The sequence below is a fragment of the Corythoichthys intestinalis genome, chromosome 21, assembly GCF_030265065.1.
Source record: "Corythoichthys intestinalis isolate RoL2023-P3 chromosome 21, ASM3026506v1, whole genome shotgun sequence".
NCBI classification, from domain to species: Eukaryota; Metazoa; Chordata; class Actinopteri; order Syngnathiformes; family Syngnathidae; genus Corythoichthys; species Corythoichthys intestinalis.
The window spans coordinates 25,632,267-25,643,521 of record NC_080415.1 but is presented as its reverse complement, the minus strand read 5'-3'; positions in this window follow the sequence as shown (position 1 = coordinate 25,643,521).

The following is an 11,255-nucleotide window of genomic DNA, read 5'->3' as shown; positions in this document are numbered from 1 at the left end:
ACCTTTCAAGGCGCTCAAAGCGCTATACACTATCTTGCCATCCACTTACTGGTGACGCAGCACCAGGAGCAACGTAGGGTTCAGTATCTTGCTCATGGACACTTGGATGAGTTCATCAGGGCGGAGAATCGAACCCACAACCTCTGTGTTGGGGGACAACTAATCTTCCACTGTGAAAGTACAGGTCAATACAGATTTATTTTGCATTAATCATTTAGCCTATCAATTAATTAGGTTCATACTGGTGAGAAATATAACCCTGACCCCCATTCACCAAATATGTTTGGTCTTATTAATGTCCCGTCCCCAGCAAAAAGTGTACATGCAGATTATGCTGTTATATTGTCCCTACTAATATTAGGGCCAAACCTACGCCCTTGCCTTTGATCCTAAAGTGGCATAATCCACAACACTCGTTGCCCTGACAACAGTAACTCCCGAATCCTCCTGTCCAATCCACAAACAGACAATAATCCTAAAACACGCCCTACGCCATACCCTTCTTCTGCCCACAGCCCGCCCTGCGAGAGGTTTCAAAAAGACTGAATGTTTAACTAATCGTTGTCATTTTTCTCGGGAACCTTTTGTTAACCTGTGATATGGTGACCTTGGAACGAATCTGCCTCCTCGCCTGAGTCTGTTTCTGTATCGCCTTACTGTTTGATCGCTGTCGACCCCAATAAATTGTCAACTTGTGCTTCGAAGCCTTCTTCCAGCTTTCAAAATGGAGTCAGTACAAGGGGTTAAGGCTAAGGTGAACGGGCGGAGTTTGGCCTTTTGGCCGGATTTTCAGAGTCTGGCCCGGGTCGTTGGAGCTGTGCCGGCGCGGGTCCGTCAGTTTGGATTGCGTGATTCCGGCAATCTGGCTAGATGGTCAGATTCCTTTATAGCACAATGTGGATGTCTATTCTTTTGAAATATGCCAAACATAGCAAGTAGTACTGCAACGATTAATCGATTAACACGAATAATTCAATTTGTTTTTTTGTTTTTTTTAACCTGTCCTGTTCAGCTGTTTGACACGGAGAATGGAAGTCTGAGTGCCCAGTTGGTCTGAACAGTTTTAATGTTTCACATTGAGAGTATGACATACTCCCATTGTGATCATTCACATACCTTGTTTATTATGACAAAACAGCGAACAGGAAGGGTTATGGGGGGAAAAGAAGAAAAACAAGAGAAGAAAGAAAAGAAACAAACAACAACAAGAAATACTGTACATTGAACGTCTACACTAACTACTAACATGTTGGTGCGATCGTCAGTTAGATGTATTTCCGGTTGACACCATGTGGGGGGCCTGTTGACCAGGGAAAGAAGGGGACGGGGGTGGGGGAGTCTATAAACTAAGTGATTGAAAGGGGAAGATCAGCTCTGTTATCTAGAACCCAGTAATCGTGTGAATCCCTCGTGGGTGTAAGCCCGTTGGTGACCGACCCTACGCCGCCCCCCCGCCAATCCCGGCACCGGGACCCCCAGCCGAGCGCACCCCATAACATCCAACCGCACGCGAGCCCCACCAATGAGATTATCACTCATAGACGTTCAATCCACTTGAACTGGGAGGGTGGCAGCGAATGAACATTCCTACTTCAAGGGAATTGGGCATCTAGTGCCGTCAATGGCAGAAAGTAAGCAATAAAGCGTAATGAAAATGAAGCTTGTTTTATGAATTGAATGAGTAATTCAATTTGAAAAAAAAGCTTTGAATTATATTTTGCCGTTTCGAGTAGTCGTTTAATTAGAGTGGAGTTGTAATGGTTTGCTTTGAAAGTGTTTGCGTTTTTTACCTTTTGTGGGGAAAATAAATAAAACCCCAATTTTTTGTTTAATTAAAATCACCTTTTTTGTCAAATATAATCCAAATAATGTGACAAAAAAATTAGCTTACAAAACTCCAACTTTATTCTTGTACAATTGCAGAAAGAAGTTACTTTTAACTCATTGGCTGCCACTGACAGATCCGATCCATTTTTATTTTTAAATGTATATGTCTACAAGTGTCCCTAATGTTATGTCTAATGCAAGTGACCTTCAATGAGAGGGACAAACAGCAGACAGACACTACTCAAGACTGATTTGATGTGACAGCACTTATCAGCAATGACTTGCTCACTCAGCCAAACTCCAAGTTAAAAAAAAAAACTGCTTCCAAGGAATTCACCAGACATTGTCAAGGGGAAATTGCAACCAAATTGGGCGTCGTCTCCTTAATTTGGGGATTTCTTCACAGTTGAGGAGACTCTTTTCATCCTCACCTTTCATAGCAAAAGGTAATGTGCTAAGTGAATTACCAACCGCTTTTTGGAGATGGGGCTAAAATTAGAGCAGCACATTACAGCCTTGTCTCTCGTAACAAGGCGCATGTAAAGGATGTGCAGCTGATCACACTTTGCCGACCTGTGATTATTAATTTACACCTTAGATGAAGAAGCTTAGCTGAATAGTGCAAGTGTGCTTTTCACCGTGTGTTTTTTTGTTGTTGCAGGTAAAGTTTTTTGCATTATTCACATAGAAAAACAAAGGTGATATGTATGAACATGTTGATGTTGGAATTTAGGAAAGAAGAAAAAAGGGAAATAATAGTACAATAAATGAGATTATAAAATAGTTAAAAACATTTAAAGAAAATACAAATAAATAAAAAAATAATAAATTACAAAAATAAATGATTGTTTTCAGATGAGCTAAAACAAAATATGGGAAAATATAATTTTTAAAATATAAAAATAATTTAGATTGAAAAATAATAGACTAAAATGATATTATACTGCACAAGCCGTGACCCTCACGAGAATAAGCGTTTCGGAAAATGAATGAATGAAGGAATGTTATACAAATAATTCATAAACTGGACCCCACGAGTGGACAGTCCAACCAGGAGGGTGCTAGTGGAAAATTATTCGTGGGCCCATCCAGATAACTGATATTTTAACAGTGAAACACTATATTACAGCTCTGTGCACCATCTTAATTTTCTGTTTGACCCTCCCCTCGCCTTACCATGCACACTTTATACCCAAGGGGGGGTGCAGTCACTCCCGCAAGATCCCCTTAAGTTCGGCCCCTGGTTAGGAGTTATGAGCGTCACTTTTCAATTTTCTGTTTTGCAATGCGAACCCAGTTTTTTTTTAAATCTTAAAACACAACCTTCAGACTCACCAAACGTAAAGCAAAACTTTACATTAGAACTACCAAGGGTGGATCAGTTGATACAAATCACTTTGGTTACTAGGGAAGGGTCTTCTGACTCTAATCAGCATATCTTTTGAAAGCATCAGTATTAGGTCCTCACACTTGCAAAACCACAGGGTGGATTGTTCCAATTAGCATTTTGAGTGTTTGCGGGGTAGGGCTGCCTTGGCTTTGTCGGACAGTGGACCACTCAGGCAGGTAATCGGGCAGACAACCATTTTACAGTATGAACTGTATACTGAAGCTTGTATTTGCTCTGACAAAACAGCTGTTTGAGCTGCTGTGGAAAGTTCTTTGGTCATTGTGTGCTTTAACATAATAAACTTTTAACCTTGACAACTGAATGTTGGACTTGTAAAAACAAAGTAAAGGTGCTTGTTGGGATTTGTCCCAGATGTTCTAACACTCAATTTTCTAAAATAGGCAGTCTGGTTTATCTACAGTTCTGGACGCTCTGGATTTGCAAATATTCAAGATTCTAATTGCAGCTATCCAGAGTGAAACCCCTCCTTCACGCCTAGGCTGCTTGATTGCTTGATTGAGTGGTGTATTGTTTGACAAAGCAAAGTAGTCAGCTTGGTATCGTGTCATTTGACGCCTTTCTGATATTTTTTTATAGCCAAAAAAAACCTCGGGACTTCCAGTGTTAAGTTAACTTTTCGGTTTCGGTCAATTTTAGCGATGCCGGTGGACAAAAGTAGTAGTGTTTTGCCTTAAGTAAGACTGCGTTTCCCATAAGGACCAGCGCACACCCGTACAGTGTCGTAAAACCATCAATCAATCAAAAATCAATCTCCCGATCACCAACAGATGGATTAAACAACATTGCTGTTTCCATAGGCTGTGTGAATGATGAATAGTAATAAGGTAATGAATCCAGTTGTGGCTAAACAATAGCATATAACGGTTAGCAACCGTCCTACCAAACTAGAACTCCTCAGCGCTGACGAGTTCTATTGCTGAGGGGGGTGGCACTACGCCAGCGAGTGAAAGCTGGGCCAATGTTTATTCTGTATATCCTGGTAACTAACCTTTTTTTCCCTCCTCAAACAAAACTTTTTGTCTCTTTCGTTGTGCTGCCATCTTTGCAGAATTCATGCAAAAGCATTTGCTTTGACTTCCATCTTTATAATGAATCAGTCAGCACATTTGTAGTTTTTTTTTTTGTGTGTGGCAGGATTCCTGCCACCCTCCTCAGCGATACAGACCCCCGCGACATTTATAAGAGGTCTCATTCAACTAGTTGTTAGTCGACATATTATCAGAAATGTTATGAAAATATTTTATAGAGGTTGAAAAGTTACCTCGTGTTGCTTTAAAGGACCGTGGCGACTTTCAATGGCATTACTCACAAGGCCACGCCCCCTTGAAGGCATGCAATGTATGACAGTGTGTCTCACTTTTTTTTTTTTAAAGGCCAAATATAGTTATTCAAAAGATTGGGTCATTTTTCTTTATCAACTCATTACCTCCCATTGATAGTTATAGATCAATTTGAGTGGGACTACAGTACAAAATGGATTGTATGTCTATGGCCGTCAACGGCACTGAAATGTTATCCTCCACATTTATGGTGTTTAAATGAATGAAGCATTTTCTTCCTTGGACAATTACAATGAGAAAGCTTATCTTTCCTGTTACGCCTGGCATCCATCCCGCCCACCGCCCACTGCTCACTACCTGGCCGGCGTAGCTTTTTTCCATTTTTGCCTGATGAGGCCTTTCAACGAAGCTCCTCACTTTCACTCTTCCCGCTGACACGCAGCGGCGGACTGGCGCGAAGATGTAAACCAAGCTCGCGCGGGCTCAACACGCCTTGCTCCATTATTCATCTGCCCTCTTTAATGAGTTTTCCATCCACCTTCATGCATCCAGTGCAATTAAAAGAAATGATTGCGCTTGATCACTTTAATTAAATTGCGCTTTTGTACTCTGGACTGAATTCTTCCCTGTGTGTTGAGTAGTTTAAAAACCTACAGAATTGAATAATAGATGCTGGGATGCAACTTGAGTTGGTGTAAACACTTAGCAAAAAGTTATAAGCTAACAGTGGGGGGTATTGTTGAAGCTGTCGGACTGTTAGCATGTTTATTTGGGTCTTGAATCCAATCAGAATATAGAATTTGTTCATGAAGGAATGGTTTAAAAAAATTTAAATTTAGTTTGTTTTATTTAAGTTAATTTACTGACAAGCAGTAAAATATGGTGGTGGTTGTGTGATAGTCTGGGGCTGCTTTGTCGCTTCAGAGCCTGGACCACTTGCATGGATTGAAGGAACCATGAACCACAGAAACAAGTCAGCTTCTTTATACCTCCCAGTTCAAATTGATTGGATGATTATCCCAGAAAAGGAACCTCATGGAAACAGTGAAACATGACAGTGCTGCTTTGTCACTAAAGGGCCTGGATTGAAGGAACAATGAAACACACCAAGTCAATTTCTGAATGCCCTCCTAGTTCAAATGAATTGGATGTCTATTGCGGTCAATGGGTTAAATCCACCACTGTCCATTTATACCAGGTGTTTTTAATTCAATTTGTCCAAGGGATTCCTGGAGATAGTCCGGCTGAGTGTGGATAGACATAAAGTATTCCACACAAAAAATGTCAAGTACAGCGGTATGAAAAAGTATCTGAACCTTTTGGAATAGCTTACATTTCTGCATAACATCACGATCAAATGTAATATGATCTTTGTCAAAATCACACAGATGAAAAAACAGTGTCTGCTTTAACTAAAACCACCCAAACATTTATAGTGTTTTAAATTTAATGAGGATAGCATGCAAAAAATGACACAAGGGGGAAAATAAGTAAGTAAACCCTCTGCCGAAGGAGACTTAAAGAGCATACGACACGAGAAAAAAAGTCTTAAACGGCATTATTATGTGAATTAGAATCATATTTTGAGACGATTCGACTATATACAACAATTTAGCAAAGCGCAGATGACTAGAAATTAGTCTTTTAATTTGCCGGTTAGCCACGCCCACCATTATAGGGCTTTAGCGTCCCCAACAGGTGGATGACGTCAGCGGTAGACTGGGCTCATCGGTTTTACTATTCAGCCCATTGAGGGGGAATTATTCAGAACGAGGAAAACGCGACGAAGAAAGCCGCAAAATGTCATTGTTTCAGTCTCTCTACTCCAATATTTTTACAGGATATTCTTTTTATCCAAGTATTTTTCCCCAATAGCTATATAAACGGCTTGAGAAGGACCAGTCAGCCCATCAAGGGGGAACTATTCACAACGAGGAAAACGCGACGAAGAGAGCTGCAAAATGTCATCGTTTCTGTCTCTTTACTTCAATATTTTTACAGGATATTCTTTTTATCCAAGTATTTTTCCCCAATAGCTATATAAATGGCTTGAGAAGGACCAGTCAGCCCGTCGAGGGGGAACTATTCACAATGAGGAAAACGCGATGAAGAGAGCGGCAAAATGTCATTGTTTCTGTCTCTTTACTTCAATATTTTTACAGGATATTCTTTTTATCCAAGTATTTTCCCCAATTGCCAAATAAATGGCATGGTCATGACAAATAACAGTCTTGTGCTGAATGGAATATGAAATAATAAAAATGCATTTATTCAGGACGACATGGCAAAATTACTCCATAATGGTCAAAACTGTCGACATCACCTTTACTGTCGCACCTCCCGAACTATATTTTATGACACCTAAATCGAACATATGCCTTCCCCGGCTTCGGAGAATGTAAACAAACCAGAAGGCGTGACAGCTAGCCGACATGCTAACCCGAACCGAGTGATGTTTCAAAGTCTTCAAAGCGGAAAATCACACATAACTATCCTGGATTATTTGACATGACGACCCGGTTGTCTATTGTCGTCGCGGATCGGCAAACCGCCCGGCGGAGAGCAATTTACAGTTCGTTCCCCGGAGGAGGGTGGCTGGAGTTATTGTGCCGCTATCGTGCTGCTGCTAATGACCATTAGGACAGCTTTTTACATGCCTATCAATGATCAAACGTAAGTAGTCCTTCATTTAAAGGAAGTTTGTAGTGTTTACTTTGTAATCGCTGTATTCGTATTTGACATAATACAAAACAAGATGTTTACTCACTTCCTCGTAAGTCCAATGGTCCAACAGTAAATATCCACGGTGAATGGGAACCTTTTGAAACTCCAAAAAGACGCATACGCCTCTCCCTCATACAGAATGATTTTTCTGCAGCCGTTTGGCTGGCGTGATGCGAAAAATAAACATATTAATCCGCAAAATCAGCTGAATCATTCGTCCCCATACACAACAGTACGCTGTATAGTGAAGAGGACGTCTTCTACCGTACACGTCACAGCGCCCTCCTCCTCAATGCAAGACCGAAGCCGGAAGTCACTCATTTTCCTGGCGCGGGATTCAAAAAACTAAATAAATATAGCGATGGCTTCCACACACATCCAAGCGGTCCATATCATTCAGGAGCATAAAATACCGCGTGTATTATGAAATAAACATGCTTTTTCGTGTCACAGGCACTTTAAAGAGCATTTGAAACCAGTTTTTACCAAGCATTTTAAGTCAGGCGTGTGCCCAATCACTGATGAGTGGTTTAAAGCTGCCCTGCCCACTATCAGACACACGCCTGGTAAGAAATGTCTTGATGAGAAGCATTGTCTGATGTGCATCATTGCTCGGTCAAACGAGCTGTCTGAAGACCTGCAATCAAGGATTGTTGATTTGTATAAAACTGGGAAAGGATACAAAACCATCTCTAAAAGTCTGGATGTTCATCAATCGACAGTCAGAGTAGTTGTCTACAAATGGAGAGAGTTTGGCACTGTTGCTTCTCTCCCACGGACTGGCCGTCCACCAAAGATGACGCCCAGAGTTCAGCGCAGAATACTCAGAGGTAAAAAAGAACCCTAGAGTGTCTGCTAAGGACTTACAGAAGTCACTGGCACGGTCTGATATCTCTGTGTACACATAAACTATATGGAAAACTATGGCCAACAATGGTGTTCATGGGAAGACTCCACGGAGGAAGCAACTGCTGTCTAAAAAAAACATTGTTGCTTGTTTATTGTTCGCAAAAAGGCACTTGGACACTCCACAGAAGATTTGGAAAAATATTTTGTGGACTGATGAAACCGAAGTTGAATTGTTTGGGAGTAGCACACAAAGTCATGTGTGGAGGAAAAATGGAACAGCTCACCAACATAAACACCTCATCCCCACCGGGAAGCATGATGGAGGGAGCATCATGATTTGGGGTTGTTTTTCTACCTCAGGGCCTGGACAAATTGCAGTCATTAATGGAAGAATGAATTCAAAAGTTTATCAGGATGTTTTGCAGGAAAACCTGAGGCCATCTGTCAGATAGTTGAAGCTAAAAAGAGGATGGATGCTGCAACAAGACAATGATCCAAAACACAGAAGTAAATCAACTTCAGAACGGTTTAGAACACAGGTGTCAAACTGATTCCAGAAAGGGCCAAGTGGGTGCTGGATTTTGTTCCAACCGGTAACGCGCAGAGAGTTTAACCAATGAACTTCCTGCTGAAAAAAGCAGCACCTGACAAAGTTTAACTGATTACACATGTAAAAGATTTAATTGGTGAAAAGGTGTCCTCTTCATTGGTTGGAAAGCAAACCTGCACCCACTTGGCCCTTTCTGGAATCATTTTGATACCTGTGGTTTAGAAGCACAAAATACACGTTCTGGAGAGGTCAAGTCAAAGTCCAGACTTGAACCCCACTGAGATGCTGTGGCATGACCTAAAGACAGCGATTCATGCCAGACATCCCAGGAATCTGACTGAACTATAGCAGTTTTATAGAGAAGAATGGGCCAAGATTAGTCCTGGTCGATGTGCCAGACTGATCTGCAGCGACAGGAAGCGTCTGGTTGAAGTTATTGCTGCCTAAGGGGCTACAAAATACGGTATGTATTAGACCCGAAATTTATATATTTTTGTCTTTCCTAACTGAACCACTGAGGGAAAACATAACTCCAAAACAAAGTTACCTCAAAACCTTTCTAAGCTTGTCAATCACACAAATAAAGTTTGTTTACAAAGAAAGGAGACCCATTAAATATTTCATGGCTTCTTCGAGTTACTCACCAGCCATCCTGCACCGAACACCATGCATTTTGCACACCTTGTTAAACAAGTCTTGCACAAGCTTCTTGCTAATGTTCACATATTGACATCTTTGGCTGCATAGGAAGTGGTTATGTAAGGAGCTAATTAGGGGCGTCCGCTAGCAGGCACTGTGCTAGTCTAATAGATGTGTCACTTAAGATGCAGCGAAAAATGGCTTTATTTTTAATTTTTAGTCATATTTGAGTCTCTGTGTTTGAAAATGTGTGGGTTTTTTGCTTTTCTTAACTAACTTTTCTGATAAAGCCACTCCAAAACATTCATTCGGGTTCATATGTCCTTCAATCAAAGCAAGTTGTCCAGGCCCTGAAGTGACAGAGCATCCCCAGACCACCATAATGTTTGCTTTTATTCTGAAATGCTATGAAATGTATTCTGCTCAAATGAAACACAGTCCACTGAGACAGGAGTCAACACAGCACAAAGTAAACGTCAACTTGATATTTATTTAATGACAAGTTCAAGTGTAGTCGAGACAACTAAGAATGTGATCTGCATGGAAATCCTTGACCGGGAAAGATGAGGAGACGGATCGACTATTTACAAACCTCTAATTACCTTATCCCATTTACTGTCGTAGCCTTTTTTTTTTTTTCTTTTAATCACTCTTCATCCACCATATTTCCCTCCGGATCTTTCTTTGAATCCCTTAAATAATGCACCCAAAGTGATGGATCACTCTCCTCTATCTAGGGGTGCGTTCATCATTTCCTCATGGGTGTCATACTGCCAGGTGAATTCTTAAATACAGTATATACTTTTTTTTCTTACTATGACCGAGTTATGGGTTGTAAAAATGGGTCACATTAATGATAATTTTAATGACGTAACATTTTCAGCAAGTTGAATTAGTGCTTGGATAAAAAAATACAGTATGAAAAACTAATAAATATCATTTATTATTGGCATGTGTATATTGGAAATCCCATCAAACAGGACTGACTCATTGAAAAGTGTTTTGGCGTTTTCAAAAAGTAAACTAATTGCGACACCTAGTGGCTGAATGCGAATTTATCATTGCAAAATAGGGTTTCAAACATCTTTAACGGGTCACGTTGAAGCAATTTATCAACTAATGGATGATTCGACAGTTAACATATTAGCTTATTATCTATTTTGTTGTTAGTTGATTAATAGTTTTAGATTCATTGTTGACCTTAAAATTGTTCAAATCCTTATGGAAGGACTTTAATAGCAAATATATTTTATTTTTTTCATGGTTTTTCTAATTACATGTTCTTTCATTTTTTTTGTCATTAAAAACAGAGTAGATAGTCTATATTTTATTACTATTTTCATTCAGTTTTCAGAATAGAAGAACAGTGAATATAAAAAAAATACTTTTCATGGAAAAAATAGTAATTTTTTTCACATTTCAAAAAGTTTGTATTTCTTAAAAAGTAAAAAAAAAAAAAAAAAAAGCAGATATCAGATTCCTGCAGTCCTCAATCGGTCATCGAGGACTGCAGAAATGCGATTAAAATTTTATTTTACTAAGAGACATCAAGTCGATGTACATGATTGACTTTCATGGTGCCACACAAAATGATGGGCCCCGATTTTGAAGCTTGTGCCCTAGAAATTAAGAGGTGGTTAGAGTAGCCAAAAATTTTACATTACTTACAATTACTTTTACAATTTATATTACTCAAGTAAAAGTACACATCCAAAAAAATGTACTCAAGTAAAAGGTTTCCAGTGAAACGAATACTCACTTAATGAGTAACATTGTGAGTAACTGCTGACAATATTTGATTTTTTTTTTTTTAAACAATGGGATTTTTTTTATCCCTCAGCACAAACTTATCGATATGAACTTGTGTTATATTGATACTGTACATTAACCCATTACATAACCACATTAAGCTAAAGAAATAAAAATGTTTTTAAAAATCAGGCGAGGAAAAATGAATAAAAAAGACAGAATTGAA